The sequence below is a fragment of the Schistocerca cancellata genome, unplaced genomic scaffold (genome assembly GCF_023864275.1).
Source record: "Schistocerca cancellata isolate TAMUIC-IGC-003103 unplaced genomic scaffold, iqSchCanc2.1 HiC_scaffold_554, whole genome shotgun sequence".
NCBI lineage: Eukaryota > Metazoa > Arthropoda > Insecta > Orthoptera > Acrididae > Schistocerca > Schistocerca cancellata.
This window is the reverse complement of record NW_026046567.1, coordinates 1-27,789: the sequence shown is the minus strand read 5'-3', so window position 1 is coordinate 27,789 and position 27,789 is coordinate 1. Positions and strand designations below refer to the sequence as shown.

Here is a 27,789-nt window from a genome sequence, read left to right as displayed (position 1 = left end):
GGCCACCCACAACAAGAAAATGCCGTGCCCGCCATATGGTAGCGACGCCACTTGTCTGTAGCTGTCGTAGTTAAGGAGACAGCATCAAGAGACGTTTTCGTGCCGTGACCAGGTTTCGAACCTGGGCTTTCCGTAACCACTAAAGTATCGTAGCTGTACCTGTCAGGCGGAGCTAGAATGCTCCATGTAACAAACATATGTGAGCTCAAGTACAAACTGCGGCCTGCGGAACACGAGTGAAAAACCAAGAAAGCACTGTGATTTCGAGTACTCGTGCACTATCGTCAATGCAACGGCAGCAAGGAAAAACTTTCAAAATTGCCGTGACCAGGATTCGAACCTGGGTTATTGCGGCCACAACGCAATGTCCTAACCACTAGACGATCACGGCCACGGAGGCGCCCCCGAAAGCAGCTGGCTGGAATGCAAGTGTCGATACACAGCAAAGCCTAGGCCAAGGTGTACGCCACAGCAGTGGCAGACACGGTCTCCATCACATGCATACGAGCAGATGAACGTGCCTGCGCTGTCGGGACACTAACTACAGTGGTTAGCTGCATTCACCTCCGTGGCAATGTCTTGCAGTCCTCCAAGCCTCTTGACTACAGACATGTGACTCGATAACAAGTGGACAGACACAGCATCTCTCTCGCCGTCGGGTGTTGCCACGAATCATACTTAACGTGGCTTTCTGCACGCGTCAGCGTAGCGTCAGTCGAGCAAAGTCGAGACAAGTCGCATAAGAGGAGCAACAAAAACGCGCATTTCCGGTACCGGGAATCGAACCCGGGCCTCCTGGGTGAGAGCCAGGTATCCTAGCCACTAGACTACACCGGATTACAACGCCAGTGCTCCTCCAGCGAACGCAGCAACCACCCACGATTAACTGACGACAACTGTAAAAAATCCACTCTCGCACGCTGTAGAGCGGCATGCTCTGGACGCATATCGTGGAGACGAACGCCAGCAGTGATGAGAGCAAAAGGCGCCTACAAATCCTGCCGTTGCACCACGTACTGTTCTACGACACTTCACGAAGCAGACGCTCACGCCTTGTTGTGCTGTTTCCTTTGCGGGCAATGAGTGCATGTGACTTCGATGCAGGAAACATTACACGTTTGGCAGCAGTGGGATTCGAACCCACGCCTCCGAAGAGACTTGTGCCTGAAACCAGCGCCTGAGACCGCTCGGCCACGCTACCTACGCAACACGCGCGTCACATGAGCTGCGACCTACTCCACGAGAACACACAGCAACGGCACAAAAATGAGACGCCCAAAATTGGCAACGGTGGGATTCGAACCCACGCCTCAGAAAAGACTGGTGCCTAAAACCAGCGCCTTAGACCGCTCGGCCACGTTACCCTTGCAAGAGCGGCGGCAAAACGTTCCCTTTGTACTACAAAGATCACTTCGAAATGGAAGTATCTTGGCAATCGCCGTGCCATGTATTTTCACTGCTCTCCCACTGGAAGCGTCTCTTTAGGCCACCCACAACAAGAAAATGCCGTGCCCGCCATATGGTAGCGACGCCACTTGTCTGTAGCTGTCGTAGTTAAGGAGACAGCATCAAGAGACGTTTTCGTGCCGTGACCAGGTTTCGAACCTGGGCTTTCCGTAACCACTAAAGTATCGTAGCTGTACCTGTCAGGCGGAGCTAGAATGCTCCATGTAACAAACATATGTGAGCTCAAGTACAAACTGCGGCCTGCGGAACACGAGTGAAAAACCAAGAAAGCACTGTGATTTCGAGTACTCGTGCACTATCGTCAATGCAACGGCAGCAAGGAAAAACTTTCAAAATTGCCGTGACCAGGATTCGAACCTGGGTTATTGCGGCCACAACGCAATGTCCTAACCACTAGACGATCACGGCCACGGAGGCGCCCCCGAAAGCAGCTGGCTGGAATGCAAGTGTCGATACACAGCAAAGCCTAGGCCAAGGTGTACGCCACAGCAGTGGCAGACACGGTCTCCATCACATGCATACGAGCAGATGAACGTGCCTGCGCTGTCGGGGACACTAACTACAGTGGTTAGCTGCATTCACCTCCGTGGCAATGTCTTGCAGTCCTCCAAGCCTCTTGACTACAGACATGTGACTCGATAACAAGTGGACAGACACAGCATCTCTCTCGCCGTCGGGTGTTGCCACGAATCATACTTAACGTGGCTTTCTGCACGCGTCAGCGTAGCGTCAGTCGAGCAAAGTCGAGACAAGTCGCATAAGAGGAGCAACAAAAACGCGCATTTCCGGTACCGGGAATCGAACCCGGGCCTCCTGGGTGAGAGCCAGGTATCCTAGCCACTAGACTACACCGGATTACAACGCCAGTGCTCCTCCAGCGAACGCAGCAACCACCCACGATTAACTGACGACAACTGTAAAAAATCCACTCTCGCACGCTGTAGAGCGGCATGCTCTGGACGCATATCGTGGAGACGAACGCCAGCAGTGATGAGAGCAAAAGGCGCCTACAAATCCTGCCGTTGCACCACGTACTGTTCTACGACACTTCACGAAGCAGACGCTCACGCCTTGTTGTGCTGTTTCCTTTGCGGGCAATGAGTGCATGTGACTTCGATGCAGGAAACATTACACGTTTGGCAGCAGTGGGATTCGAACCCACGCCTCCGAAGAGACTTGTGCCTGAAACCAGCGCCTGAGACCGCTCGGCCACGCTACCTACGCAACACGCGCGTCACATGAGCTGCGACCTACTCCACGAGAACACACAGCAACGGCACAAAAATGAGACGCCAAAATTGGCAACGGTGGGATTCGAACCCACGCCTCAGAAAAGACTGGTGCCTAAAACCAGCGCCTTAGACCGCTCGGCCACGTTACCCTTGCAAGAGCGGCGGCAAAACGTTCCCTTTGTACTACAAAGATCACTTCGAAATGGAAGTATCTTGGCAATCGCCGTGCCATGTATTTTCACTGCTCTCCCACTGGAAGCGTCTCTTTAGGCCACCCACAACAAGAAAATGCCGTGCCCGCCATATGGTAGCGACGCCACTTGTCTGTAGCTGTCGTAGTTAAGGAGACAGCATCAAGAGACGTTTTCGTGCCGTGACCAGGTTTCGAACCTGGGCTTTCCGTAACCACTAAAGTATCGTAGCTGTACCTGTCAGGCGGAGCTAGAATGCTCCATGTAACAAACATATGTGAGCTCAAGTACAAACTGCGGCCTGCGGAACACGAGTGAAAAACCAAGAAAGCACTGTGATTTCGAGTACTCGTGCACTATCGTCAATGCAACGGCAGCAAGGAAAAACTTTCAAAATTGCCGTGACCAGGATTCGAACCTGGGTTATTGCGGCCACAACGCAATGTCCTAACCACTAGACGATCACGGCCACGGAGGCGCCCCCGAAAGCAGCTGGCTGGAATGCAAGTGTCGATACACAGCAAAGCCTAGGCCAAGGTGTACGCCACAGCAGTGGCAGACACGGTCTCCATCACATGCATACGAGCAGATGAACGTGCCTGCGCTGTCGGGACACTAACTACAGTGGTTAGCTGCATTCACCTCCGTGGCAATGTCTTGCAGTCCTCCAAGCCTCTTGACTACAGACATGTGACTCGATAACAAGTGGACAGACACAGCATCTCTCTCGCCGTCGGGTGTTGCCACGAATCATACTTAACGTGGCTTTCTGCACGCGTCAGCGTAGCGTCAGTCGAGCAAAGTCGAGACAAGTCGCATAAGAGGAGCAACAAAAACGCGCATTTCCGGTACCGGGAATCGAACCCGGGCCTCCTGGGTGAGAGCCAGGTATCCTAGCCACTAGACTACACCGGATTACAACGCCAGTGCTCCTCCAGCGAACGCAGCAACCACCCACGATTAACTGACGACAACTGTAAAAAATCCACTCTCGCACGCTGTAGAGCGGCATGCTCTGGACGCATATCGTGGAGACGAACGCCAGCAGTGATGAGAGCAAAAGGCGCCTACAAATCCTGCCGTTGCACCACGTACTGTTCTACGACACTTCACGAAGCAGACGCTCACGCCTTGTTGTGCTGTTTCCTTTGCGGGCAATGAGTGCATGTGACTTCGATGCAGGAAACATTACACGTTTGGCAGCAGTGGGATTCGAACCCACGCCTCCGAAGAGACTTGTGCCTGAAACCAGCGCCTGAGACCGCTCGGCCACGCTACCTACGCAACACGCGCGTCACATGAGCTGCGACCTACTCCACGAGAACACACAGCAACGGCACAAAAATGAGACGCCAAAATTGGCAACGGTGGGATTCGAACCCACGCCTCAGAAAAGACTGGTGCCTAAAACCAGCGCCTTAGACCGCTCGGCCACGTTACCCTTGCAAGAGCGGCGGCAAAACGTTCCCTTTGTACTACAAAGATCACTTCGAAATGGAAGTATCTTGGCAATCGCCGTGCCATGTATTTTCACTGCTCTCCCACTGGAAGCGTCTCTTTAGGCCACCCACAACAAGAAAATGCCGTGCCCGCCATATGGTAGCGACGCCACTTGTCTGTAGCTGTCGTAGTTAAGGAGACAGCATCAAGAGACGTTTTCGTGCCGTGACCAGGTTTCGAACCTGGGCTTTCCGTAACCACTAAAGTATCGTAGCTGTACCTGTCAGGCGGAGCTAGAATGCTCCATGTAACAAACATATGTGAGCTCAAGTACAAACTGCGGCCTGCGGAACACGAGTGAAAAACCAAGAAAGCACTGTGATTTCGAGTACTCGTGCACTATCGTCAATGCAACGGCAGCAAGGAAAAACTTTCAAAATTGCCGTGACCAGGATTCGAACCTGGGTTATTGCGGCCACAACGCAATGTCCTAACCACTAGACGATCACGGCCACGGAGGCGCCCCCGAAAGCAGCTGGCTGGAATGCAAGTGTCGATACACAGCAAAGCCTAGGCCAAGGTGTACGCCACAGCAGTGGCAGACACGGTCTCCATCACATGCATACGAGCAGATGAACGTGCCTGCGCTGTCGGGACACTAACTACAGTGGTTAGCTGCATTCACCTCCGTGGCAATGTCTTGCAGTCCTCCAAGCCTCTTGACTACAGACATGTGACTCGATAACAAGTGGACAGACACAGCATCTCTCTCGCCGTCGGGTGTTGCCACGAATCATACTTAACGTGGCTTTCTGCACGCGTCAGCGTAGCGTCAGTCGAGCAAAGTCGAGACAAGTCGCATAAGAGGAGCAACAAAAACGCGCATTTCCGGTACCGGGAATCGAACCCGGGCCTCCTGGGTGAGAGCCAGGTATCCTAGCCACTAGACTACACCGGATTACAACGCCAGTGCTCCTCCAGCGAACGCAGCAACCACCCACGATTAACTGACGACAACTGTAAAAAATCCACTCTCGCACGCTGTAGAGCGGCATGCTCTGGACGCATATCGTGGAGACGAACGCCAGCAGTGATGAGAGCAAAAGGCGCCTACAAATCCTGCCGTTGCACCACGTACTGTTCTACGACACTTCACGAAGCAGACGCTCACGCCTTGTTGTGCTGTTTCCTTTGCGGGCAATGAGTGCATGTGACTTCGATGCAGGAAACATTACACGTTTGGCAGCAGTGGGATTCGAACCCACGCCTCCGAAGAGACTTGTGCCTGAAACCAGCGCCTGAGACCGCTCGGCCACGCTACCTACGCAACACGCGCGTCACATGAGCTGCGACCTACTCCACGAGAACACACAGCAACGGCACAAAAATGAGACGCCAAAATTGGCAACGGTGGGATTCGAACCCACGCCTCAGAAAAGACTGGTGCCTAAAACCAGCGCCTTAGACCGCTCGGCCACGTTACCCTTGCAAGAGCGGCGGCAAAACGTTCCCTTTGTACTACAAAGATCACTTCGAAATGGAAGTATCTTGGCAATCGCCGTGCCATGTATTTTCACTGCTCTCCCACTGGAAGCGTCTCTTTAGGCCACCCACAACAAGAAAATGCCGTGCCCGCCATATGGTAGCGACGCCACTTGTCTGTAGCTGTCGTAGTTAAGGAGACAGCATCAAGAGACGTTTTCGTGCCGTGACCAGGTTTCGAACCTGGGCTTTCCGTAACCACTAAAGTATCGTAGCTGTACCTGTCAGGCGGAGCTAGAATGCTCCATGTAACAAACATATGTGAGCTCAAGTACAAACTGCGGCCTGCGGAACACGAGTGAAAAACCAAGAAAGCACTGTGATTTCGAGTACTCGTGCACTATCGTCAATGCAACGGCAGCAAGGAAAAACTTTCAAAATTGCCGTGACCAGGATTCGAACCTGGGTTATTGCGGCCACAACGCAATGTCCTAACCACTAGACGATCACGGCCACGGAGGCGCCCCCGAAAGCAGCTGGCTGGAATGCAAGTGTCGATACACAGCAAAGCCTAGGCCAAGGTGTACGCCACAGCAGTGGCAGACACGGTCTCCATCACATGCATACGAGCAGATGAACGTGCCTGCGCTGTCGGGACACTAACTACAGTGGTTAGCTGCATTCACCTCCGTGGCAATGTCTTGCAGTCCTCCAAGCCTCTTGACTACAGACATGTGACTCGATAACAAGTGGACAGACACAGCATCTCTCTCGCCGTCGGGTGTTGCCACGAATCATACTTAACGTGGCTTTCTGCACGCGTCAGCGTAGCGTCAGTCGAGCAAAGTCGAGACAAGTCGCATAAGAGGAGCAACAAAAACGCGCATTTCCGGTACCGGGAATCGAACCCGGGCCTCCTGGGTGAGAGCCAGGTATCCTAGCCACTAGACTACACCGGATTACAACGCCAGTGCTCCTCCAGCGAACGCAGCAACCACCCACGATTAACTGACGACAACTGTAAAAAATCCACTCTCGCACGCTGTAGAGCGGCATGCTCTGGACGCATATCGTGGAGACGAACGCCAGCAGTGATGAGAGCAAAAGGCGCCTACAAATCCTGCCGTTGCACCACGTACTGTTCTACGACACTTCACGAAGCAGACGCTCACGCCTTGTTGTGCTGTTTCCTTTGCGGGCAATGAGTGCATGTGACTTCGATGCAGGAAACATTACACGTTTGGCAGCAGTGGGATTCGAACCCACGCCTCCGAAGAGACTTGTGCCTGAAACCAGCGCCTGAGACCGCTCGGCCACGCTACCTACGCAACACGCGCGTCACATGAGCTGCGACCTACTCCACGAGAACACACAGCAACGGCACAAAAATGAGACGCCAAAATTGGCAACGGTGGGATTCGAACCCACGCCTCAGAAAAGACTGGTGCCTAAAACCAGCGCCTTAGACCGCTCGGCCACGTTACCCTTGCAAGAGCGGCGGCAAAACGTTCCCTTTGTACTACAAAGATCACTTCGAAATGGAAGTATCTTGGCAATCGCCGTGCCATGTATTTTCACTGCTCTCCCACTGGAAGCGTCTCTTTAGGCCACCCACAACAAGAAAATGCCGTGCCCGCCATATGGTAGCGACGCCACTTGTCTGTAGCTGTCGTAGTTAAGGAGACAGCATCAAGAGACGTTTTCGTGCCGTGACCAGGTTTCGAACCTGGGCTTTCCGTAACCACTAAAGTATCGTAGCTGTACCTGTCAGGCGGAGCTAGAATGCTCCATGTAACAAACATATGTGAGCTCAAGTACAAACTGCGGCCTGCGGAACACGAGTGAAAAACCAAGAAAGCACTGTGATTTCGAGTACTCGTGCACTATCGTCAATGCAACGGCAGCAAGGAAAAACTTTCAAAATTGCCGTGACCAGGATTCGAACCTGGGTTATTGCGGCCACAACGCAATGTCCTAACCACTAGACGATCACGGCCACGGAGGCGCCCCCGAAAGCAGCTGGCTGGAATGCAAGTGTCGATACACAGCAAAGCCTAGGCCAAGGTGTACGCCACAGCAGTGGCAGACACGGTCTCCATCACATGCATACGAGCAGATGAACGTGCCTGCGCTGTCGGGACACTAACTACAGTGGTTAGCTGCATTCACCTCCGTGGCAATGTCTTGCAGTCCTCCAAGCCTCTTGACTACAGACATGTGACTCGATAACAAGTGGACAGACACAGCATCTCTCTCGCCGTCGGGTGTTGCCACGAATCATACTTAACGTGGCTTTCTGCACGCGTCAGCGTAGCGTCAGTCGAGCAAAGTCGAGACAAGTCGCATAAGAGGAGCAACAAAAACGCGCATTTCCGGTACCGGGAATCGAACCCGGGCCTCCTGGGTGAGAGCCAGGTATCCTAGCCACTAGACTACACCGGATTACAACGCCAGTGCTCCTCCAGCGAACGCAGCAACCACCCACGATTAACTGACGACAACTGTAAAAAATCCACTCTCGCACGCTGTAGAGCGGCATGCTCTGGACGCATATCGTGGAGACGAACGCCAGCAGTGATGAGAGCAAAAGGCGCCTACAAATCCTGCCGTTGCACCACGTACTGTTCTACGACACTTCACGAAGCAGACGCTCACGCCTTGTTGTGCTGTTTCCTTTGCGGGCAATGAGTGCATGTGACTTCGATGCAGGAAACATTACACGTTTGGCAGCAGTGGGATTCGAACCCACGCCTCCGAAGAGACTTGTGCCTGAAACCAGCGCCTGAGACCGCTCGGCCACGCTACCTACGCAACACGCGCGTCACATGAGCTGCGACCTACTCCACGAGAACACACAGCAACGGCACAAAAATGAGACGCCAAAATTGGCAACGGTGGGATTCGAACCCACGCCTCAGAAAAGACTGGTGCCTAAAACCAGCGCCTTAGACCGCTCGGCCACGTTACCCTTGCAAGAGCGGCGGCAAAACGTTCCCTTTGTACTACAAAGATCACTTCGAAATGGAAGTATCTTGGCAATCGCCGTGCCATGTATTTTCACTGCTCTCCCACTGGAAGCGTCTCTTTAGGCCACCCACAACAAGAAAATGCCGTGCCCGCCATATGGTAGCGACGCCACTTGTCTGTAGCTGTCGTAGTTAAGGAGACAGCATCAAGAGACGTTTTCGTGCCGTGACCAGGTTTCGAACCTGGGCTTTCCGTAACCACTAAAGTATCGTAGCTGTACCTGTCAGGCGGAGCTAGAATGCTCCATGTAACAAACATATGTGAGCTCAAGTACAAACTGCGGCCTGCGGAACACGAGTGAAAAACCAAGAAAGCACTGTGATTTCGAGTACTCGTGCACTATCGTCAATGCAACGGCAGCAAGGAAAAACTTTCAAAATTGCCGTGACCAGGATTCGAACCTGGGTTATTGCGGCCACAACGCAATGTCCTAACCACTAGACGATCACGGCCACGGAGGCGCCCCCGAAAGCAGCTGGCTGGAATGCAAGTGTCGATACACAGCAAAGCCTAGGCCAAGGTGTACGCCACAGCAGTGGCAGACACGGTCTCCATCACATGCATACGAGCAGATGAACGTGCCTGCGCTGTCGGGACACTAACTACAGTGGTTAGCTGCATTCACCTCCGTGGCAATGTCTTGCAGTCCTCCAAGCCTCTTGACTACAGACATGTGACTCGATAACAAGTGGACAGACACAGCATCTCTCTCGCCGTCGGGTGTTGCCACGAATCATACTTAACGTGGCTTTCTGCACGCGTCAGCGTAGCGTCAGTCGAGCAAAGTCGAGACAAGTCGCATAAGAGGAGCAACAAAAACGCGCATTTCCGGTACCGGGAATCGAACCCGGGCCTCCTGGGTGAGAGCCAGGTATCCTAGCCACTAGACTACACCGGATTACAACGCCAGTGCTCCTCCAGCGAACGCAGCAACCACCCACGATTAACTGACGACAACTGTAAAAAATCCACTCTCGCACGCTGTAGAGCGGCATGCTCTGGACGCATATCGTGGAGACGAACGCCAGCAGTGATGAGAGCAAAAGGCGCCTACAAATCCTGCCGTTGCACCACGTACTGTTCTACGACACTTCACGAAGCAGACGCTCACGCCTTGTTGTGCTGTTTCCTTTGCGGGCAATGAGTGCATGTGACTTCGATGCAGGAAACATTACACGTTTGGCAGCAGTGGGATTCGAACCCACGCCTCCGAAGAGACTTGTGCCTGAAACCAGCGCCTGAGACCGCTCGGCCACGCTACCTACGCAACACGCGCGTCACATGAGCTGCGACCTACTCCACGAGAACACACAGCAACGGCACAAAAATGAGACGCCAAAATTGGCAACGGTGGGATTCGAACCCACGCCTCAGAAAAGACTGGTGCCTAAAACCAGCGCCTTAGACCGCTCGGCCACGTTACCCTTGCAAGAGCGGCGGCAAAACGTTCCCTTTGTACTACAAAGATCACTTCGAAATGGAAGTATCTTGGCAATCGCCGTGCCATGTATTTTCACTGCTCTCCCACTGGAAGCGTCTCTTTAGGCCACCCACAACAAGAAAATGCCGTGCCCGCCATATGGTAGCGACGCCACTTGTCTGTAGCTGTCGTAGTTAAGGAGACAGCATCAAGAGACGTTTTCGTGCCGTGACCAGGTTTCGAACCTGGGCTTTCCGTAACCACTAAAGTATCGTAGCTGTACCTGTCAGGCGGAGCTAGAATGCTCCATGTAACAAACATATGTGAGCTCAAGTACAAACTGCGGCCTGCGGAACACGAGTGAAAAACCAAGAAAGCACTGTGATTTCGAGTACTCGTGCACTATCGTCAATGCAACGGCAGCAAGGAAAAACTTTCAAAATTGCCGTGACCAGGATTCGAACCTGGGTTATTGCGGCCACAACGCAATGTCCTAACCACTAGACGATCACGGCCACGGAGGCGCCCCCGAAAGCAGCTGGCTGGAATGCAAGTGTCGATACACAGCAAAGCCTAGGCCAAGGTGTACGCCACAGCAGTGGCAGACACGGTCTCCATCACATGCATACGAGCAGATGAACGTGCCTGCGCTGTCGGGACACTAACTACAGTGGTTAGCTGCATTCACCTCCGTGGCAATGTCTTGCAGTCCTCCAAGCCTCTTGACTACAGACATGTGACTCGATAACAAGTGGACAGACACAGCATCTCTCTCGCCGTCGGGTGTTGCCACGAATCATACTTAACGTGGCTTTCTGCACGCGTCAGCGTAGCGTCAGTCGAGCAAAGTCGAGACAAGTCGCATAAGAGGAGCAACAAAAACGCGCATTTCCGGTACCGGGAATCGAACCCGGGCCTCCTGGGTGAGAGCCAGGTATCCTAGCCACTAGACTACACCGGATTACAACGCCAGTGCTCCTCCAGCGAACGCAGCAACCACCCACGATTAACTGACGACAACTGTAAAAAATCCACTCTCGCACGCTGTAGAGCGGCATGCTCTGGACGCATATCGTGGAGACGAACGCCAGCAGTGATGAGAGCAAAAGGCGCCTACAAATCCTGCCGTTGCACCACGTACTGTTCTACGACACTTCACGAAGCAGACGCTCACGCCTTGTTGTGCTGTTTCCTTTGCGGGCAATGAGTGCATGTGACTTCGATGCAGGAAACATTACACGTTTGGCAGCAGTGGGATTCGAACCCACGCCTCCGAAGAGACTTGTGCCTGAAACCAGCGCCTGAGACCGCTCGGCCACGCTACCTACGCAACACGCGCGTCACATGAGCTGCGACCTACTCCACGAGAACACACAGCAACGGCACAAAAATGAGACGCCAAAATTGGCAACGGTGGGATTCGAACCCACGCCTCAGAAAAGACTGGTGCCTAAAACCAGCGCCTTAGACCGCTCGGCCACGTTACCCTTGCAAGAGCGGCGGCAAAACGTTCCCTTTGTACTACAAAGATCACTTCGAAATGGAAGTATCTTGGCAATCGCCGTGCCATGTATTTTCACTGCTCTCCCACTGGAAGCGTCTCTTTAGGCCACCCACAACAAGAAAATGCCGTGCCCGCCATATGGTAGCGACGCCACTTGTCTGTAGCTGTCGTAGTTAAGGAGACAGCATCAAGAGACGTTTTCGTGCCGTGACCAGGTTTCGAACCTGGGCTTTCCGTAACCACTAAAGTATCGTAGCTGTACCTGTCAGGCGGAGCTAGAATGCTCCATGTAACAAACATATGTGAGCTCAAGTACAAACTGCGGCCTGCGGAACACGAGTGAAAAACCAAGAAAGCACTGTGATTTCGAGTACTCGTGCACTATCGTCAATGCAACGGCAGCAAGGAAAAACTTTCAAAATTGCCGTGACCAGGATTCGAACCTGGGTTATTGCGGCCACAACGCAATGTCCTAACCACTAGACGATCACGGCCACGGAGGCGCCCCCGAAAGCAGCTGGCTGGAATGCAAGTGTCGATACACAGCAAAGCCTAGGCCAAGGTGTACGCCACAGCAGTGGCAGACACGGTCTCCATCACATGCATACGAGCAGATGAACGTGCCTGCGCTGTCGGGACACTAACTACAGTGGTTAGCTGCATTCACCTCCGTGGCAATGTCTTGCAGTCCTCCAAGCCTCTTGACTACAGACATGTGACTCGATAACAAGTGGACAGACACAGCATCTCTCTCGCCGTCGGGTGTTGCCACGAATCATACTTAACGTGGCTTTCTGCACGCGTCAGCGTAGCGTCAGTCGAGCAAAGTCGAGACAAGTCGCATAAGAGGAGCAACAAAAACGCGCATTTCCGGTACCGGGAATCGAACCCGGGCCTCCTGGGTGAGAGCCAGGTATCCTAGCCACTAGACTACACCGGATTACAACGCCAGTGCTCCTCCAGCGAACGCAGCAACCACCCACGATTAACTGACGACAACTGTAAAAAATCCACTCTCGCACGCTGTAGAGCGGCATGCTCTGGACGCATATCGTGGAGACGAACGCCAGCAGTGATGAGAGCAAAAGGCGCCTACAAATCCTGCCGTTGCACCACGTACTGTTCTACGACACTTCACGAAGCAGACGCTCACGCCTTGTTGTGCTGTTTCCTTTGCGGGCAATGAGTGCATGTGACTTCGATGCAGGAAACATTACACGTTTGGCAGCAGTGGGATTCGAACCCACGCCTCCGAAGAGACTTGTGCCTGAAACCAGCGCCTGAGACCGCTCGGCCACGCTACCTACGCAACACGCGCGTCACATGAGCTGCGTCCTACTCCACGAGAACACACAGCAACGGCACAAAAATGAGACGCCAAAATTGGCAACGGTGGGATTCGAACCCACGCCTCAGAAAAGACTGGTGCCTAAAACCAGCGCCTTAGACCGCTCGGCCACGTTACCCTTGCAAGAGCGGCGGCAAAACGTTCCCTTTGTACTACAAAGATCACTTCGAAATGGAAGTATCTTGGCAATCGCCGTGCCATGTATTTTCACTGCTCTCCCACTGGAAGCGTCTCTTTAGGCCACCCACAACAAGAAAATGCCGTGCCCGCCATATGGTAGCGACGCCACTTGTCTGTAGCTGTCGTAGTTAAGGAGACAGCATCAAGAGACGTTTTCGTGCCGTGACCAGGTTTCGAACCTGGGCTTTCCGTAACCACTAAAGTATCGTAGCTGTACCTGTCAGGCGGAGCTAGAATGCTCCATGTAACAAACATATGTGAGCTCAAGTACAAACTGCGGCCTGCGGAACACGAGTGAAAAACCAAGAAAGCACTGTGATTTCGAGTACTCGTGCACTATCGTCAATGCAACGGCAGCAAGGAAAAACTTTCAAAATTGCCGTGACCAGGATTCAAACCTGGGTTATTGCGGCCACAACGCAATGTCCTAACCACTAGACGATCACGGCCACGGAGGCGCCCCCGAAAGCAGCTGGCTGGAATGCAAGTGTCGATACACAGCAAAGCCTAGGCCAAGGTGTACGCCACAGCAGTGGCAGACACGGTCTCCATCACATGCATACGAGCAGATGAACGTGCCTGCGCTGTCGGGACACTAACTACAGTGGTTAGCTGCATTCACCTCCGTGGCAATGTCTTGCAGTCCTCCAAGCCTCTTGACTACAGACATGTGACTCGATAACAAGTGGACAGACACAGCATCTCTCTCGCCGTCGGGTGTTGCCACGAATCATACTTAACGTGGCTTTCTGCACGCGTCAGCGTAGCGTCAGTCGAGCAAAGTCGAGACAAGTCGCATAAGAGGAGCAACAAAAACGCGCATTTCCGGTACCGGGAATCGAACCCGGGCCTCCTGGGTGAGAGCCAGGTATCCTAGCCACTAGACTACACCGGATTACAACGCCAGTGCTCCTCCAGCGAACGCAGCAACCACCCACGATTAACTGACGACAACTGTAAAAAATCCACTCTCGCACGCTGTAGAGCGGCATGCTCTGGACGCATATCGTGGAGACGAACGCCAGCAGTGATGAGAGCAAAAGGCGCCTACAAATCCTGCCGTTGCACCACGTACTGTTCTACGACACTTCACGAAGCAGACGCTCACGCCTTGTTGTGCTGTTTCCTTTGCGGGCAATGAGTGCATGTGACTTCGATGCAGGAAACATTACACGTTTGGCAGCAGTGGGATTCGAACCCACGCCTCCGAAGAGACTTGTGCCTGAAACCAGCGCCTGAGACCGCTCGGCCACGCTACCTACGCAACACGCGCGTCACATGAGCTGCGACCTACTCCACGAGAACACACAGCAACGGCACAAAAATGAGACGCCAAAATTGGCAACGGTGGGATTCGAACCCACGCCTCAGAAAAGACTGGTGCCTAAAACCAGCGCCTTAGACCGCTCGGCCACGTTACCCTTGCAAGAGCGGCGGCAAAACGTTCCCTTTGTACTACAAAGATCACTTCGAAATGGAAGTATCTTGGCAATCGCCGTGCCATGTATTTTCACTGCTCTCCCACTGGAAGCGTCTCTTTAGGCCACCCACAACAAGAAAATGCCGTGCCCGCCATATGGTAGCGACGCCACTTGTCTGTAGCTGTCGTAGTTAAGGAGACAGCATCAAGAGACGTTTTCGTGCCGTGACCAGGTTTCGAACCTGGGCTTTCCGTAACCACTAAAGTATCGTAGCTGTACCTGTCAGGCGGAGCTAGAATGCTCCATGTAACAAACATATGTGAGCTCAAGTACAAACTGCGGCCTGCGGAACACGAGTGAAAAACCAAGAAAGCACTGTGATTTCGAGTACTCGTGCACTATCGTCAATGCAACGGCAGCAAGGAAAAACTTTCAAAATTGCCGTGACCAGGATTCGAACCTGGGTTATTGCGGCCACAACGCAATGTCCTAACCACTAGACGATCACGGCCACGGAGGCGCCCCCGAAAGCAGCTGGCTGGAATGCAAGTGTCGATACACAGCAAAGCCTAGGCCAAGGTGTACGCCACAGCAGTGGCAGACACGGTCTCCATCACATGCATACGAGCAGATGAACGTGCCTGCGCTGTCGGGACACTAACTACAGTGGTTAGCTGCATTCACCTCCGTGGCAATGTCTTGCAGTCCTCCAAGCCTCTTGACTACAGACATGTGACTCGATAACAAGTGGACAGACACAGCATCTCTCTCGCCGTCGGGTGTTGCCACGAATCATACTTAACGTGGCTTTCTGCACGCGTCAGCGTAGCGTCAGTCGAGCAAAGTCGAGACAAGTCGCATAAGAGGAGCAACAAAAACGCGCATTTCCGGTACCGGGAATCGAACCCGGGCCTCCTGGGTGAGAGCCAGGTATCCTAGCCACTAGACTACACCGGATTACAACGCCAGTGCTCCTCCAGCGAACGCAGCAACCACCCACGATTAACTGACGACAACTGTAAAAAATCCACTCTCGCACGCTATAGAGCGGCATGCTCTGGACGCATATCGTGGAGACGAACGCCAGCAGTGATGAGAGCAAAAGGCGCCTACAAATCCTGCCGTTGCACCACGTACTGTTCTACGACACTTCACGAAGCAGACGCTCACGCCTTGTTGTGCTGTTTCCTTTGCGGGCAATGAGTGCATGTGACTTCGATGCAGGAAACATTACACGTTTGGCAGCAGTGGGATTCGAACCCACGCCTCCGAAGAGACTTGTGCCTGAAACCAGCGCCTGAGACCGCTCGGCCACGCTACCTACGCAACACGCGCGTCACATGAGCTGCGTCCTACTCCACGAGAACACACAGCAACGGCACAAAAATGAGACGCCAAAATTGGCAACGGTGGGATTCGAACCCACGCCTCAGAAAAGACTGGTGCCTAAAACCAGCGCCTTAGACCGCTCGGCCACGTTACCCTTGCAAGAGCGGCGGCAAAACGTTCCCTTTGTACTACAAAGATCACTTCGAAATGGAAGTATCTTGGCAATCGCCGTGCCATGTATTTTCACTGCTCTCCCACTGGAAGCGTCTCTTTAGGCCACCCACAACAAGAAAATGCCGTGCCCGCCATATGGTAGCGACGCCACTTGTCTGTAGCTGTCGTAGTTAAGGAGACAGCATCAAGAGACGTTTTCGTGCCGTGACCAGGTTTCGAACCTGGGCTTTCCGTAACCACTAAAGTATCGTAGCTGTACCTGTCAGGCGGAGCTAGAATGCTCCATGTAACAAACATATGTGAGCTCAAGTACAAACTGCGGCCTGCGGAACACGAGTGAAAAACCAAGAAAGCACTGTGATTTCGAGTACTCGTGCACTATCGTCAATGCAACGGCAGCAAGGAAAAACTTTCAAAATTGCCGTGACCAGGATTCGAACCTGGGTTATTGCGGCCACAACGCAATGTCCTAACCACTAGACGATCACGGCCACGGAGGCGCCCCCGAAAGCAGCTGGCTGGAATGCAAGTGTCGATACACAGCAAAGCCTAGGCCAAGGTGTACGCCACAGCAGTGGCAGACACGGTCTCCATCACATGCATACGAGCAGATGAACGTGCCTGCGCTGTCGGGACACTAACTACAGTGGTTAGCTGCATTCACCTCCGTGGCAATGTCTTGCAGTCCTCCAAGCCTCTTGACTACAGACATGTGACTCGATAACAAGTGGACAGACACAGCATCTCTCTCGCCGTCGGGTGTTGCCACGAATCATACTTAACGTGGCTTTCTGCACGCGTCAGCGTAGCGTCAGTCGAGCAAAGTCGAGACAAGTCGCATAAGAGGAGCAACAAAAACGCGCATTTCCGGTACCGGGAATCGAACCCGGGCCTCCTGGGTGAGAGCCAGGTATCCTAGCCACTAGACTACACCGGATTACAACGCCAGTGCTCCTCCAGCGAACGCAGCAACCACCCACGATTAACTGACGACAACTGTAAAAAATCCACTCTCGCACGCTATAGAGCGGCATGCTCTGGACGCATATCGTGGAGACGAACGCCAGCAGTGATGAGAGCAAAAGGCGCCTACAAATCCTGCCGTTGCACCACGTACTGTTCTACGACACTTCACGAAGCAGACGCTCACGCCTTGTTGTGCTGTTTCCTTTGCGGGCAATGAGTGCATGTGACTTCGATGCAGGAAACATTACACGTTTGGCAGCAGTGGGATTCGAACCCACGCCTCCGAAGAGACTTGTGCCTGAAACCAGCGCCTGAGACCGCTCGGCCACGCTACCTACGCAACACGCGCGTCACATGAGCTGCGTCCTACTCCACGAGAACACACAGCAACGGCACAAAAATGAGACGCCAAAATTGGCAACGGTGGGATTCGAACCCACGCCTCAGAAAAGACTGGTGCCTAAAACCAGCGCCTTAGACCGCTCGGCCACGTTACCCTTGCAAGAGCGGCGGCAAAACGTTTCCTTTGTACTACAAAGATCACTTCGAAATGGAAGTATCTTGGCAATCGCCGTGCCATGTATTTTCACTGCTCTCCCACTGGAAGCGTCTCTTTAGGCCACCCACAACAAGAAAATGCCGTGCCCGCCATATGGTAGCGACGCCACTTGTCTGTAGCTGTCGTAGTTAAGGAGACAGCATCAAGAGACGTTTTCGTGCCGTGACCAGGTTTCGAACCTGGGCTTTCCGTAACCACTAAAGTATCGTAGCTGTACCTGTCAGGCGGAGCTAGAATGCTCCATGTAACAAACATATGTGAGCTCAAGTACAAACTGCGGCCTGCGGAACACGAGTGAAAAACCAAGAAAGCACTGTGATTTCGAGTACTCGTGCACTATCGTCAATGCAACGGCAGCAAGGAAAAACTTTCAAAATTGCCGTGACCAGGATTCGAACCTGGGTTATTGCGGCCACAACGCAATGTCCTAACCACTAGACGATCACGGCCACGGAGGCGCCCCCGAAAGCAGCTGGCTGGAATGCAAGTGTCGATACACAGCAAAGCCTAGGCCAAGGTGTACGCCACAGCAGTGGCAGACACGGTCTCCATCACATGCATACGAGCAGATGAACGTGCCTGCGCTGTCGGGACACTAACTACAGTGGTTAGCTGCATTCACCTCCGTGGCAATGTCTTGCAGTCCTCCAAGCCTCTTGACTACAGACATGTGACTCGATAACAAGTGGACAGACACAGCATCTCTCTCGCCGTCGGGTGTTGCCACGAATCATACTTAACGTGGCTTTCTGCACGCGTCAGCGTAGCGTCAGTCGAGCAAAGTCGAGACAAGTCGCATAAGAGGAGCAACAAAAACGCGCATTTCCGGTACCGGGAATCGAACCCGGGCCTCCTGGGTGAGAGCCAGGTATCCTAGCCACTAGACTACACCGGATTACAACGCCAGTGCTCCTCCAGCGAACGCAGCAACCACCCACGATTAACTGACGACAACTGTAAAAAATCCACTCTCGCACGCTGTAGAGCGGCATGCTCTGGACGCATATCGTGGAGACGAACGCCAGCAGTGATGAGAGCAAAAGGCGCCTACAAATCCTGCCGTTGCACCACGTACTGTTCTACGACACTTCACGAAGCAGACGCTCACGCCTTGTTGTGCTGTTTCCTTTGCGGGCAATGAGTGCATGTGACTTCGATGCAGGAAACATTACACGTTTGGCAGCAGTGGGATTCGAACCCACGCCTCCGAAGAGACTTGTGCCTGAAACCAGCGCCTGAGACCGCTCGGCCACGCTACCTACGCAACACGCGCGTCACATGAGCTGCGACCTACTCCACGAGAACACACAGCAACGGCACAAAAATGAGACGCCAAAATTGGCAACGGTGGGATTCGAACCCACGCCTCAGAAAAGACTGGTGCCTAAAACCAGCGCCTTAGACCGCTCGGCCACGTTACCCTTGCAAGAGCGGCGGCAAAACGTTCCCTTTGTACTACAAAGATCACTTCGAAATGGAAGTATCTTGGCAATCGCCGTGCCATGTATTTTCACTGCTCTCCCACTGGAAGCGTCTCTTTAGGCCACCCACAACAAGAAAATGCCGTGCCCGCCATATGGTAGCGACGCCACTTGTCTGTAGCTGTCGTAGTTAAGGAGACAGCATCAAGAGACGTTTTCGTGCCGTGACCAGGTTTCGAACCTGGGCTTTCCGTAACCACTAAAGTATCGTAGCTGTACCTGTCAGGCGGAGCTAGAATGCTCCATGTAACAAACATATGTGAGCTCAAGTACAAACTGCGGCCTGCGGAACACGAGTGAAAAACCAAGAAAGCACTGTGATTTCGAGTACTCGTGCACTATCGTCAATGCAACGGCAGCAAGGAAAAACTTTCAAAATTGCCGTGACCAGGATTCGAACCTGGGTTATTGCGGCCACAACGCAATGTCCTAACCACTAGACGATCACGGCCACGGAGGCGCCCCCGAAAGCAGCTGGCTGGAATGCAAGTGTCGATACACAGCAAAGCCTAGGCCAAGGTGTACGCCACAGCAGTGGCAGACACGGTCTCCATCACATGCATACGAGCAGATGAACGTGCCTGCGCTGTCGGGACACTAACTACAGTGGTTAGCTGCATTCACCTCCGTGGCAATGTCTTGCAGTCCTCCAAGCCTCTTGACTACAGACATGTGACTCGATAACAAGTGGACAGACACAGCATCTCTCTCGCCGTCGGGTGTTGCCACGAATCATACTTAACGTGGCTTTCTGCACGCGTCAGCGTAGCGTCAGTCGAGCAAAGTCGAGACAAGTCGCATAAGAGGAGCAACAAAAACGCGCATTTCCGGTACCGGGAATCGAACCCGGGCCTCCTGGGTGAGAGCCAGGTATCCTAGCCACTAGACTACACCGGATTACAACGCCAGTGCTCCTCCAGCGAACGCAGCAACCACCCACGATTAACTGACGACAACTGTAAAAAATCCACTCTCGCACGCTGTAGAGCGGCATGCTCTGGACGCATATCGTGGAGACGAACGCCAGCAGTGATGAGAGCAAAAGGCGCCTACAAATCCTGCCGTTGCACCACGTACTGTTCTACGACACTTCACGAAGCAGACGCTCACGCCTTGTTGTGCTGTTTCCTTTGCGGGCAATGAGTGCATGTGACTTCGATGCAGGAAACATTACACGTTTGGCAGCAGTGGGATTCGAACCCACGCCTCCGAAGAGACTTGTGCCTGAAACCAGCGCCTGAGACCGCTCGGCCACGCTACCTACGCAACACGCGCGTCACATGAGCTGCGACCTACTCCACGAGAACACACAGCAACGGCACAAAAATGAGACGCCAAAATTGGCAACGGTGGGATTCGAACCCACGCCTCAGAAAAGACTGGTGCCTAAAACCAGCGCCTTAGACCGCTCGGCCACGTTACCCTTGCAAGAGCGGCGGCAAAACGTTCCCTTTGTACTACAAAGATCACTTCGAAATGGAAGTATCTTGGCAATCGCCGTGCCATGTATTTTCACTGCTCTCCCACTGGAAGCGTCTCTTTAGGCCACCCACAACAAGAAAATGCCGTGCCCGCCATATGGTAGCGACGCCACTTGTCTGTAGCTGTCGTAGTTAAGGAGACAGCATCAAGAGACGTTTTCGTGCCGTGACCAGGTTTCGAACCTGGGCTTTCCGTAACCACTAAAGTATCGTAGCTGTACCTGTCAGGCGGAGCTAGAATGCTCCATGTAACAAACATATGTGAGCTCAAGTACAAACTGCGGCCTGCGGAACACGAGTGAAAAACCAAGAAAGCACTGTGATTTCGAGTACTCGTGCACTATCGTCAATGCAACGGCAGCAAGGAAAAACTTTCAAAATTGCCGTGACCAGGATTCGAACCTGGGTTATTGCGGCCACAACGCAATGTCCTAACCACTAGACGATCACGGCCACGGAGGCGCCCCCGAAAGCAGCTGGCTGGAATGCAAGTGTCGATACACAGCAAAGCCTAGGCCAAGGTGTACGCCACAGCAGTGGCAGACACGGTCTCCATCACATGCATACGAGCAGATGAACGTGCCTGCGCTGTCGGGACACTAACTACAGTGGTTAGCTGCATTCACCTCCGTGGCAATGTCTTGCAGTCCTCCAAGCCTCTTGACTACAGACATGTGACTCGATAACAAGTGGACAGACACAGCATCTCTCTCGCCGTCGGGTGTTGCCACGAATCATACTTAACGTGGCTTTCTGCACGCGTCAGCGTAGCGTCAGTCGAGCAAAGTCGAGACAAGTCGCATAAGAGGAGCAACAAAAACGCGCATTTCCGGTACCGGGAATCGAACCCGGGCCTCCTGGGTGAGAGCCAGGTATCCTAGCCACTAGACTACACCGGATTACAACGCCAGTGCTCCTCCAGCGAACGCAGCAACCACCCACGATTAACTGACGACAACTGTAAAAAATCCACTCTCGCACGCTATAGAGCGGCATGCTCTGGACGCATATCGTGGAGACGAACGCCAGCAGTGATGAGAGCAAAAGGCGCCTACAAATCCTGCCGTTGCACCACGTACTGTTCTACGACACTTCACGAAGCAGACGCTCACGCCTTGTTGTGCTGTTTCCTTTGCGGGCAATGAGTGCATGTGACTTCGATGCAGGAAACATTACACGTTTGGCAGCAGTGGGATTCGAACCCACGCCTCCGAAGAGACTTGTGCCTGAAACCAGCGCCTGAGACCGCTCGGCCACGCTACCTACGCAACACGCGCGTCACATGAGCTGCGTCCTACTCCACGAGAACACACAGCAACGGCACAAAAATGAGACGCCAAAATTGGCAACGGTGGGATTCGAACCCACGCCTCAGAAAAGACTGGTGCCTAAAACCAGCGCCTTAGACCGCTCGGCCACGTTACCCTTGCAAGAGCGGCGGCAAAACGTTCCCTTTGTACTACAAAGATCACTTCGAAATGGAAGTATCTTGGCAATCGCCGTGCCATGTATTTTCACTGCTCTCCCACTGGAAGCGTCTCTTTAGGCCACCCACAACAAGAAAATGCCGTGCCCGCCATATGGTAGCGACGCCACTTGTCTGTAGCTGTCGTAGTTAAGGAGACAGCATCAAGAGACGTTTTCGTGCCGTGACCAGGTTTCGAACCTGGGCTTTCCGTAACCACTAAAGTATCGTAGCTGTACCTGTCAGGCGGAGCTAGAATGCTCCATGTAACAAACATATGTGAGCTCAAGTACAAACTGCGGCCTGCGGAACACGAGTGAAAAACCAAGAAAGCACTGTGATTTCGAGTACTCGTGCACTATCGTCAATGCAACGGCAGCAAGGAAAAACTTTCAAAATTGCCGTGACCAGGATTCGAACCTGGGTTATTGCGGCCACAACGCAATGTCCTAACCACTAGACGATCACGGCCACGGAGGCGCCCCCGAAAGCAGCTGGCTGGAATGCAAGTGTCGATACACAGCAAAGCCTAGGCCAAGGTGTACGCCACAGCAGTGGCAGACACGGTCTCCATCACATGCATACGAGCAGATGAACGTGCCTGCGCTGTCGGGACACTAACTACAGTGGTTAGCTGCATTCACCTCCGTGGCAATGTCTTGCAGTCCTCCAAGCCTCTTGACTACAGACATGTGACTCGATAACAAGTGGACAGACACAGCATCTCTCTCGCCGTCGGGTGTTGCCACGAATCATACTTAACGTGGCTTTCTGCACGCGTCAGCGTAGCGTCAGTCGAGCAAAGTCGAGACAAGTCGCATAAGAGGAGCAACAAAAACGCGCATTTCCGGTACCGGGAATCGAACCCGGGCCTCCTGGGTGAGAGCCAGGTATCCTAGCCACTAGACTACACCGGATTACAACGCCAGTGCTCCTCCAGCGAACGCAGCAACCACCCACGATTAACTGACGACAACTGTAAAAAATCCACTCTCGCACGCTATAGAGCGGCATGCTCTGGACGCATATCGTGGAGACGAACGCCAGCAGTGATGAGAGCAAAAGGCGCCTACAAATCCTGCCGTTGCACCACGTACTGTTCTACGACACTTCACGAAGCAGACGCTCACGCCTTGTTGTGCTGTTTCCTTTGCGGGCAATGAGTGCATGTGACTTCGATGCAGGAAACATTACACGTTTGGCAGCAGTGGGATTCGAACCCACGCCTCCGAAGAGACTTGTGCCTGAAACCAGCGCCTGAGACCGCTCGGCCACGCTACCTACGCAACACGCGCGTCACATGAGCTGCGTCCTACTCCACGAGAACACACAGCAACGGCACAAAAATGAGACGCCAAAATTGGCAACGGTGGGATTCGAACCCACGCCTCAGAAAAGACTGGTGCCTAAAACCAGCGCCTTAGACCGCTCGGCCACGTTACCCTTGCAAGAGCGGCGGCAAAACGTTCCCTTTGTACTACAAAGATCACTTCGAAATGGAAGTATCTTGGCAATCGCCGTGCCATGTATTTTCACTGCTCTCCCACTGGAAGCGTCTCTTTAGGCCACCCACAACAAGAAAATGCCGTGCCCGCCATATGGTAGCGACGCCACTTGTCTGTAGCTGTCGTAGTTAAGGAGACAGCATCAAGAGACGTTTTCGTGCCGTGACCAGGTTTCGAACCTGGGCTTTCCGTAACCACTAAAGTATCGTAGCTGTACCTGTCAGGCGGAGCTAGAATGCTCCATGTAACAAACATATGTGAGCTCAAGTACAAACTGCGGCCTGCGGAACACGAGTGAAAAACCAAGAAAGCACTGTGATTTCGAGTACTCGTGCACTATCGTCAATGCAACGGCAGCAAGGAAAAACTTTCAAAATTGCCGTGACCAGGATTCGAACCTGGGTTATTGCGGCCACAACGCAATGTCCTAACCACTAGACGATCACGGCCACGGAGGCGCCCCCGAAAGCAGCTGGCTGGAATGCAAGTGTCGATACACAGCAAAGCCTAGGCCAAGGTGTACGCCACAGCAGTGGCAGACACGGTCTCCATCACATGCATACGAGCAGATGAACGTGCCTGCGCTGTCGGGACACTAACTACAGTGGTTAGCTGCATTCACCTCCGTGGCAATGTCTTGCAGTCCTCCAAGCCTCTTGACTACAGACATGTGACTCGATAACAAGTGGACAGACACAGCATCTCTCTCGCCGTCGGGTGTTGCCACGAATCATACTTAACGTGGCTTTCTGCACGCGTCAGCGTAGCGTCAGTCGAGCAAAGTCGAGACAAGTCGCATAAGAGGAGCAACAAAAACGCGCATTTCCGGTACCGGGAATCGAACCCGGGCCTCCTGGGTGAGAGCCAGGTATCCTAGCCACTAGACTACACCGGATTACAACGCCAGTGCTCCTCCAGCGAACGCAGCAACCACCCACGATTAACTGACGACAACTGTAAAAAATCCACTCTCGCACGCTATAGAGCGGCATGCTCTGGACGCATATCGTGGAGACGAACGCCAGCAGTGATGAGAGCAAAAGGCGCCTACAAATCCTGCCGTTGCACCACGTACTGTTCTACGACACTTCACGAAGCAGACGCTCACGCCTTGTTGTGCTGTTTCCTTTGCGGGCAATGAGTGCATGTGACTTCGATGCAGGAAACATTACACGTTTGGCAGCAGTGGGATTCGAACCCACGCCTCCGAAGAGACTTGTGCCTGAAACCAGCGCCTGAGACCGCTCGGCCACGCTACCTACGCAACACGCGCGTCACATGAGCTGCGTCCTACTCCACGAGAACACACAGCAACGGCACAAAAATGAGACGCCAAAATTGGCAACGGTGGGATTCGAACCCACGCCTCAGAAAAGACTGGTGCCTAAAACCAGCGCCTTAGACCGCTCGGCCACGTTACCCTTGCAAGAGCGGCGGCAAAACGTTCCCTTTGTACTACAAAGATCACTTCGAAATGGAAGTATCTTGGCAATCGCCGTGCCATGTATTTTCACTGCTCTCCCACTGGAAGCGTCTCTTTAGGCCACCCACAACAAGAAAATGCCGTGCCCGCCATATGGTAGCGACGCCACTTGTCTGTAGCTGTCGTAGTTAAGGAGACAGCATCAAGAGACGTTTTCGTGCCGTGACCAGGTTTCGAACCTGGGCTTTCCGTAACCACTAAAGTATCGTAGCTGTACCTGTCAGGCGGAGCTAGAATGCTCCATGTAACAAACATATGTGAGCTCAAGTACAAACTGCGGCCTGCGGAACACGAGTGAAAAACCAAGAAAGCACTGTGATTTCGAGTACTCGTGCACTATCGTCAATGCAACGGCAGCAAGGAAAAACTTTCAAAATTGCCGTGACCAGGATTCGAACCTGGGTTATTGCGGCCACAACGCAATGTCCTAACCACTAGACGATCACGGCCACGGAGGCGCCCCCGAAAGCAGCTGGCTGGAATGCAAGTGTCGATACACAGCAAAGCCTAGGCCAAGGTGTACGCCACAGCAGTGGCAGACACGGTCTCCATCACATGCATACGAGCAGATGAACGTGCCTGCGCTGTCGGGACACTAACTACAGTGGTTAGCTGCATTCACCTCCGTGGCAATGTCTTGCAGTCCTCCAAGCCTCTTGACTACAGACATGTGACTCGATAACAAGTGGACAGACACAGCATCTCTCTCGCCGTCGGGTGTTGCCACGAATCATACTTAACGTGGCTTTCTGCACGCGTCAGCGTAGCGTCAGTCGAGCAAAGTCGAGACAAGTCGCATAAGAGGAGCAACAAAAACGCGCATTTCCGGTACCGGGAATCGAACCCGGGCCTCCTGGGTGAGAGCCAGGTATCCTAGCCACTAGACTACACCGGATTACAACGCCAGTGCTCCTCCAGCGAACGCAGCAACCACCCACGATTAACTGACGACAACTGTAAAAAATCCACTCTCGCACGCTATAGAGCGGCATGCTCTGGACGCATATCGTGGAGACGAACGCCAGCAGTGATGAGAGCAAAAGGCGCCTACAAATCCTGCCGTTGCACCACGTACTGTTCTACGACACTTCACGAAGCAGACGCTCACGCCTTGTTGTGCTGTTTCCTTTGCGGGCAATGAGTGCATGTGACTTCGATGCAGGAAACATTACACGTTTGGCAGCAGTGGGATTCGAACCCACGCCTCCGAAGAGACTTGTGCCTGAAACCAGCGCCTGAGACCGCTCGGCCACGCTACCTACGCAACACGCGCGTCACATGAGCTGCGTCCTACTCCACGAGAACACACAGCAACGGCACAAAAATGAGACGCCAAAATTGGCAACGGTGGGATTCGAACCCACGCCTCAGAAAAGACTGGTGCCTAAAACCAGCGCCTTAGACCGCTCGGCCACGTTACCCTTGCAAGAGCGGCGGCAAAACGTTCCCTTTGTACTACAAAGATCACTTCGAAATGGAAGTATCTTGGCAATCGCCGTGCCATGTATTTTCACTGCTCTCCCACTGGAAGCGTCTCTTTAGGCCACCCACAACAAGAAAATGCCGTGCCCGCCATATGGTAGCGACGCCACTTGTCTGTAGCTGTCGTAGTTAAGGAGACAGCATCAAGAGACGTTTTCGTGCCGTGACCAGGTTTCGAACCTGGGCTTTCCGTAACCACTAAAGTATCGTAGCTGTACCTGTCAGGCGGAGCTAGAATGCTCCATGTAACAAACATATGTGAGCTCAAGTACAAACTGCGGCCTGCGGAACACGAGTGAAAAACCAAGAAAGCACTGTGATTTCGAGTACTCGTGCACTATCGTCAATGCAACGGCAGCAAGGAAAAACTTTCAAAATTGCCGTGACCAGGATTCGAACCTGGGTTATTGCGGCCACAACGCAATGTCCTAACCACTAGACGATCACGGCCACGGAGGCGCCCCCGAAAGCAGCTGGCTGGAATGCAAGTGTCGATACACAGCAAAGCCTAGGCAAGGTGTACGCCACAGCAGTGGCAGACACGGTCTCCATCACATGCATACGAGCAGATGAACGTGCCTGCGCTGTCGGGACACTAACTACAGTGGTTAGCTGCATTCACCTCCGTGGCAATGTCTTGCAGTCCTCCAAGCCTCTTGACTACAGACATGTGACTCGATAACAAGTGGACAGACACAGCATCTCTCTCGCCGTCGGGTGTTGCCACGAATCATACTTAACGTGGCTTTCTGCACGCGTCAGCGTAGCGTCAGTCGAGCAAAGTCGAGACAAGTCGCATAAGAGGAGCAACAAAAACGCGCATTTCCGGTACCGGGAATCGAACCCGGGCCTCCTGGGTGAGAGCCAGGTATCCTAGCCACTAGACTACACCGGATTACAACGCCAGTGCTCCTCCAGCGAACGCAGCAACCACCCACGATTAACTGACGACAACTGTAAAAAATCCACTCTCGCACGCTATAGAGCGGCATGCTCTGGACGCATATCGTGGAGACGAACGCCAGCAGTGATGAGAGCAAAAGGCGCCTACAAATCCTGCCGTTGCACCACGTACTGTTCTACGACACTTCACGAAGCAGACGCTCACGCCTTGTTGTGCTGTTTCCTTTGCGGGCAATGAGTGCATGTGAC

At 53.3% G+C, this 27,789-nt stretch overlaps 56 non-coding genes across 56 annotated transcripts; all 56 read right to left on the bottom strand.

Moving 5' to 3' along the window:
* Positions 1-319: 319 nt before the first annotated feature.
* On the bottom strand, positions 320-391 carry Trnah-gug (transfer RNA histidin (anticodon GUG)). The gene has a single exon. It is a non-coding gene; the product is annotated as a tRNA-His (tRNA).
* Positions 392-765: 374 nt separating this feature from the next.
* Trnae-cuc (transfer RNA glutamic acid (anticodon CUC)) lies at positions 766-837 on the bottom strand. Its single transcript has one exon. It is a non-coding gene; the product is annotated as a tRNA-Glu (tRNA).
* Positions 838-1,282: 445 nt separating this feature from the next.
* Trnal-uag (transfer RNA leucine (anticodon UAG)) lies at positions 1,283-1,364 on the bottom strand. Its single transcript has one exon. It is a non-coding gene; the product is annotated as a tRNA-Leu (tRNA).
* Positions 1,365-1,803: 439 nt separating this feature from the next.
* On the bottom strand, positions 1,804-1,875 carry Trnah-gug (transfer RNA histidin (anticodon GUG)). Its single transcript has one exon. It is a non-coding gene; the product is annotated as a tRNA-His (tRNA).
* Positions 1,876-2,250: 375 nt separating this feature from the next.
* Trnae-cuc (transfer RNA glutamic acid (anticodon CUC)) lies at positions 2,251-2,322 on the bottom strand. The gene has a single exon. It is a non-coding gene; the product is annotated as a tRNA-Glu (tRNA).
* Positions 2,323-2,766: 444 nt separating this feature from the next.
* Positions 2,767-2,848, bottom strand: Trnal-uag (transfer RNA leucine (anticodon UAG)). Its single transcript has one exon. It is a non-coding gene; the product is annotated as a tRNA-Leu (tRNA).
* Positions 2,849-3,287: 439 nt separating this feature from the next.
* On the bottom strand, positions 3,288-3,359 carry Trnah-gug (transfer RNA histidin (anticodon GUG)). The gene has a single exon. It is a non-coding gene; the product is annotated as a tRNA-His (tRNA).
* A 374-nt stretch (positions 3,360-3,733) lies between these two features.
* On the bottom strand, positions 3,734-3,805 carry Trnae-cuc (transfer RNA glutamic acid (anticodon CUC)). The gene has a single exon. It is a non-coding gene; the product is annotated as a tRNA-Glu (tRNA).
* A 444-nt stretch (positions 3,806-4,249) lies between these two features.
* Trnal-uag (transfer RNA leucine (anticodon UAG)) lies at positions 4,250-4,331 on the bottom strand. Its single transcript has one exon. It is a non-coding gene; the product is annotated as a tRNA-Leu (tRNA).
* A 439-nt stretch (positions 4,332-4,770) lies between these two features.
* On the bottom strand, positions 4,771-4,842 carry Trnah-gug (transfer RNA histidin (anticodon GUG)). Its single transcript has one exon. It is a non-coding gene; the product is annotated as a tRNA-His (tRNA).
* Positions 4,843-5,216: 374 nt separating this feature from the next.
* Positions 5,217-5,288, bottom strand: Trnae-cuc (transfer RNA glutamic acid (anticodon CUC)). Its single transcript has one exon. It is a non-coding gene; the product is annotated as a tRNA-Glu (tRNA).
* A 444-nt stretch (positions 5,289-5,732) lies between these two features.
* Trnal-uag (transfer RNA leucine (anticodon UAG)) lies at positions 5,733-5,814 on the bottom strand. The gene has a single exon. It is a non-coding gene; the product is annotated as a tRNA-Leu (tRNA).
* A 439-nt stretch (positions 5,815-6,253) lies between these two features.
* Positions 6,254-6,325, bottom strand: Trnah-gug (transfer RNA histidin (anticodon GUG)). Its single transcript has one exon. It is a non-coding gene; the product is annotated as a tRNA-His (tRNA).
* Positions 6,326-6,699: 374 nt separating this feature from the next.
* Trnae-cuc (transfer RNA glutamic acid (anticodon CUC)) lies at positions 6,700-6,771 on the bottom strand. Its single transcript has one exon. It is a non-coding gene; the product is annotated as a tRNA-Glu (tRNA).
* Positions 6,772-7,215: 444 nt separating this feature from the next.
* Trnal-uag (transfer RNA leucine (anticodon UAG)) lies at positions 7,216-7,297 on the bottom strand. Its single transcript has one exon. It is a non-coding gene; the product is annotated as a tRNA-Leu (tRNA).
* A 439-nt stretch (positions 7,298-7,736) lies between these two features.
* Trnah-gug (transfer RNA histidin (anticodon GUG)) lies at positions 7,737-7,808 on the bottom strand. Its single transcript has one exon. It is a non-coding gene; the product is annotated as a tRNA-His (tRNA).
* Positions 7,809-8,182: 374 nt separating this feature from the next.
* On the bottom strand, positions 8,183-8,254 carry Trnae-cuc (transfer RNA glutamic acid (anticodon CUC)). The gene has a single exon. It is a non-coding gene; the product is annotated as a tRNA-Glu (tRNA).
* Positions 8,255-8,698: 444 nt separating this feature from the next.
* Trnal-uag (transfer RNA leucine (anticodon UAG)) lies at positions 8,699-8,780 on the bottom strand. Its single transcript has one exon. It is a non-coding gene; the product is annotated as a tRNA-Leu (tRNA).
* Positions 8,781-9,219: 439 nt separating this feature from the next.
* Positions 9,220-9,291, bottom strand: Trnah-gug (transfer RNA histidin (anticodon GUG)). The gene has a single exon. It is a non-coding gene; the product is annotated as a tRNA-His (tRNA).
* A 374-nt stretch (positions 9,292-9,665) lies between these two features.
* Trnae-cuc (transfer RNA glutamic acid (anticodon CUC)) lies at positions 9,666-9,737 on the bottom strand. The gene has a single exon. It is a non-coding gene; the product is annotated as a tRNA-Glu (tRNA).
* A 444-nt stretch (positions 9,738-10,181) lies between these two features.
* Positions 10,182-10,263, bottom strand: Trnal-uag (transfer RNA leucine (anticodon UAG)). Its single transcript has one exon. It is a non-coding gene; the product is annotated as a tRNA-Leu (tRNA).
* Positions 10,264-10,702: 439 nt separating this feature from the next.
* Positions 10,703-10,774, bottom strand: Trnah-gug (transfer RNA histidin (anticodon GUG)). Its single transcript has one exon. It is a non-coding gene; the product is annotated as a tRNA-His (tRNA).
* Positions 10,775-11,148: 374 nt separating this feature from the next.
* Trnae-cuc (transfer RNA glutamic acid (anticodon CUC)) lies at positions 11,149-11,220 on the bottom strand. The gene has a single exon. It is a non-coding gene; the product is annotated as a tRNA-Glu (tRNA).
* A 444-nt stretch (positions 11,221-11,664) lies between these two features.
* Positions 11,665-11,746, bottom strand: Trnal-uag (transfer RNA leucine (anticodon UAG)). Its single transcript has one exon. It is a non-coding gene; the product is annotated as a tRNA-Leu (tRNA).
* Positions 11,747-12,185: 439 nt separating this feature from the next.
* Trnah-gug (transfer RNA histidin (anticodon GUG)) lies at positions 12,186-12,257 on the bottom strand. Its single transcript has one exon. It is a non-coding gene; the product is annotated as a tRNA-His (tRNA).
* Positions 12,258-12,631: 374 nt separating this feature from the next.
* On the bottom strand, positions 12,632-12,703 carry Trnae-cuc (transfer RNA glutamic acid (anticodon CUC)). Its single transcript has one exon. It is a non-coding gene; the product is annotated as a tRNA-Glu (tRNA).
* Positions 12,704-13,147: 444 nt separating this feature from the next.
* Trnal-uag (transfer RNA leucine (anticodon UAG)) lies at positions 13,148-13,229 on the bottom strand. Its single transcript has one exon. It is a non-coding gene; the product is annotated as a tRNA-Leu (tRNA).
* A 439-nt stretch (positions 13,230-13,668) lies between these two features.
* Positions 13,669-13,740, bottom strand: Trnah-gug (transfer RNA histidin (anticodon GUG)). The gene has a single exon. It is a non-coding gene; the product is annotated as a tRNA-His (tRNA).
* Positions 13,741-14,114: 374 nt separating this feature from the next.
* Trnae-cuc (transfer RNA glutamic acid (anticodon CUC)) lies at positions 14,115-14,186 on the bottom strand. Its single transcript has one exon. It is a non-coding gene; the product is annotated as a tRNA-Glu (tRNA).
* Positions 14,187-14,630: 444 nt separating this feature from the next.
* On the bottom strand, positions 14,631-14,712 carry Trnal-uag (transfer RNA leucine (anticodon UAG)). Its single transcript has one exon. It is a non-coding gene; the product is annotated as a tRNA-Leu (tRNA).
* Positions 14,713-15,151: 439 nt separating this feature from the next.
* On the bottom strand, positions 15,152-15,223 carry Trnah-gug (transfer RNA histidin (anticodon GUG)). Its single transcript has one exon. It is a non-coding gene; the product is annotated as a tRNA-His (tRNA).
* Positions 15,224-15,597: 374 nt separating this feature from the next.
* Positions 15,598-15,669, bottom strand: Trnae-cuc (transfer RNA glutamic acid (anticodon CUC)). Its single transcript has one exon. It is a non-coding gene; the product is annotated as a tRNA-Glu (tRNA).
* A 444-nt stretch (positions 15,670-16,113) lies between these two features.
* Positions 16,114-16,195, bottom strand: Trnal-uag (transfer RNA leucine (anticodon UAG)). The gene has a single exon. It is a non-coding gene; the product is annotated as a tRNA-Leu (tRNA).
* Positions 16,196-16,634: 439 nt separating this feature from the next.
* Trnah-gug (transfer RNA histidin (anticodon GUG)) lies at positions 16,635-16,706 on the bottom strand. Its single transcript has one exon. It is a non-coding gene; the product is annotated as a tRNA-His (tRNA).
* A 374-nt stretch (positions 16,707-17,080) lies between these two features.
* On the bottom strand, positions 17,081-17,152 carry Trnae-cuc (transfer RNA glutamic acid (anticodon CUC)). Its single transcript has one exon. It is a non-coding gene; the product is annotated as a tRNA-Glu (tRNA).
* A 444-nt stretch (positions 17,153-17,596) lies between these two features.
* Trnal-uag (transfer RNA leucine (anticodon UAG)) lies at positions 17,597-17,678 on the bottom strand. Its single transcript has one exon. It is a non-coding gene; the product is annotated as a tRNA-Leu (tRNA).
* A 439-nt stretch (positions 17,679-18,117) lies between these two features.
* On the bottom strand, positions 18,118-18,189 carry Trnah-gug (transfer RNA histidin (anticodon GUG)). The gene has a single exon. It is a non-coding gene; the product is annotated as a tRNA-His (tRNA).
* Positions 18,190-18,563: 374 nt separating this feature from the next.
* Positions 18,564-18,635, bottom strand: Trnae-cuc (transfer RNA glutamic acid (anticodon CUC)). Its single transcript has one exon. It is a non-coding gene; the product is annotated as a tRNA-Glu (tRNA).
* Positions 18,636-19,079: 444 nt separating this feature from the next.
* Positions 19,080-19,161, bottom strand: Trnal-uag (transfer RNA leucine (anticodon UAG)). Its single transcript has one exon. It is a non-coding gene; the product is annotated as a tRNA-Leu (tRNA).
* Positions 19,162-19,600: 439 nt separating this feature from the next.
* Positions 19,601-19,672, bottom strand: Trnah-gug (transfer RNA histidin (anticodon GUG)). The gene has a single exon. It is a non-coding gene; the product is annotated as a tRNA-His (tRNA).
* A 374-nt stretch (positions 19,673-20,046) lies between these two features.
* On the bottom strand, positions 20,047-20,118 carry Trnae-cuc (transfer RNA glutamic acid (anticodon CUC)). Its single transcript has one exon. It is a non-coding gene; the product is annotated as a tRNA-Glu (tRNA).
* Positions 20,119-20,562: 444 nt separating this feature from the next.
* On the bottom strand, positions 20,563-20,644 carry Trnal-uag (transfer RNA leucine (anticodon UAG)). Its single transcript has one exon. It is a non-coding gene; the product is annotated as a tRNA-Leu (tRNA).
* Positions 20,645-21,083: 439 nt separating this feature from the next.
* Positions 21,084-21,155, bottom strand: Trnah-gug (transfer RNA histidin (anticodon GUG)). Its single transcript has one exon. It is a non-coding gene; the product is annotated as a tRNA-His (tRNA).
* A 374-nt stretch (positions 21,156-21,529) lies between these two features.
* On the bottom strand, positions 21,530-21,601 carry Trnae-cuc (transfer RNA glutamic acid (anticodon CUC)). Its single transcript has one exon. It is a non-coding gene; the product is annotated as a tRNA-Glu (tRNA).
* Positions 21,602-22,045: 444 nt separating this feature from the next.
* Trnal-uag (transfer RNA leucine (anticodon UAG)) lies at positions 22,046-22,127 on the bottom strand. Its single transcript has one exon. It is a non-coding gene; the product is annotated as a tRNA-Leu (tRNA).
* Positions 22,128-22,566: 439 nt separating this feature from the next.
* Positions 22,567-22,638, bottom strand: Trnah-gug (transfer RNA histidin (anticodon GUG)). Its single transcript has one exon. It is a non-coding gene; the product is annotated as a tRNA-His (tRNA).
* A 374-nt stretch (positions 22,639-23,012) lies between these two features.
* Positions 23,013-23,084, bottom strand: Trnae-cuc (transfer RNA glutamic acid (anticodon CUC)). Its single transcript has one exon. It is a non-coding gene; the product is annotated as a tRNA-Glu (tRNA).
* Positions 23,085-23,528: 444 nt separating this feature from the next.
* On the bottom strand, positions 23,529-23,610 carry Trnal-uag (transfer RNA leucine (anticodon UAG)). Its single transcript has one exon. It is a non-coding gene; the product is annotated as a tRNA-Leu (tRNA).
* A 439-nt stretch (positions 23,611-24,049) lies between these two features.
* Trnah-gug (transfer RNA histidin (anticodon GUG)) lies at positions 24,050-24,121 on the bottom strand. The gene has a single exon. It is a non-coding gene; the product is annotated as a tRNA-His (tRNA).
* Positions 24,122-24,495: 374 nt separating this feature from the next.
* On the bottom strand, positions 24,496-24,567 carry Trnae-cuc (transfer RNA glutamic acid (anticodon CUC)). Its single transcript has one exon. It is a non-coding gene; the product is annotated as a tRNA-Glu (tRNA).
* Positions 24,568-25,011: 444 nt separating this feature from the next.
* On the bottom strand, positions 25,012-25,093 carry Trnal-uag (transfer RNA leucine (anticodon UAG)). Its single transcript has one exon. It is a non-coding gene; the product is annotated as a tRNA-Leu (tRNA).
* A 439-nt stretch (positions 25,094-25,532) lies between these two features.
* Positions 25,533-25,604, bottom strand: Trnah-gug (transfer RNA histidin (anticodon GUG)). The gene has a single exon. It is a non-coding gene; the product is annotated as a tRNA-His (tRNA).
* A 374-nt stretch (positions 25,605-25,978) lies between these two features.
* On the bottom strand, positions 25,979-26,050 carry Trnae-cuc (transfer RNA glutamic acid (anticodon CUC)). The gene has a single exon. It is a non-coding gene; the product is annotated as a tRNA-Glu (tRNA).
* A 444-nt stretch (positions 26,051-26,494) lies between these two features.
* Trnal-uag (transfer RNA leucine (anticodon UAG)) lies at positions 26,495-26,576 on the bottom strand. The gene has a single exon. It is a non-coding gene; the product is annotated as a tRNA-Leu (tRNA).
* A 439-nt stretch (positions 26,577-27,015) lies between these two features.
* On the bottom strand, positions 27,016-27,087 carry Trnah-gug (transfer RNA histidin (anticodon GUG)). Its single transcript has one exon. It is a non-coding gene; the product is annotated as a tRNA-His (tRNA).
* A 373-nt stretch (positions 27,088-27,460) lies between these two features.
* On the bottom strand, positions 27,461-27,532 carry Trnae-cuc (transfer RNA glutamic acid (anticodon CUC)). Its single transcript has one exon. It is a non-coding gene; the product is annotated as a tRNA-Glu (tRNA).
* Positions 27,533-27,789: the final 257 nt, after the last annotated feature.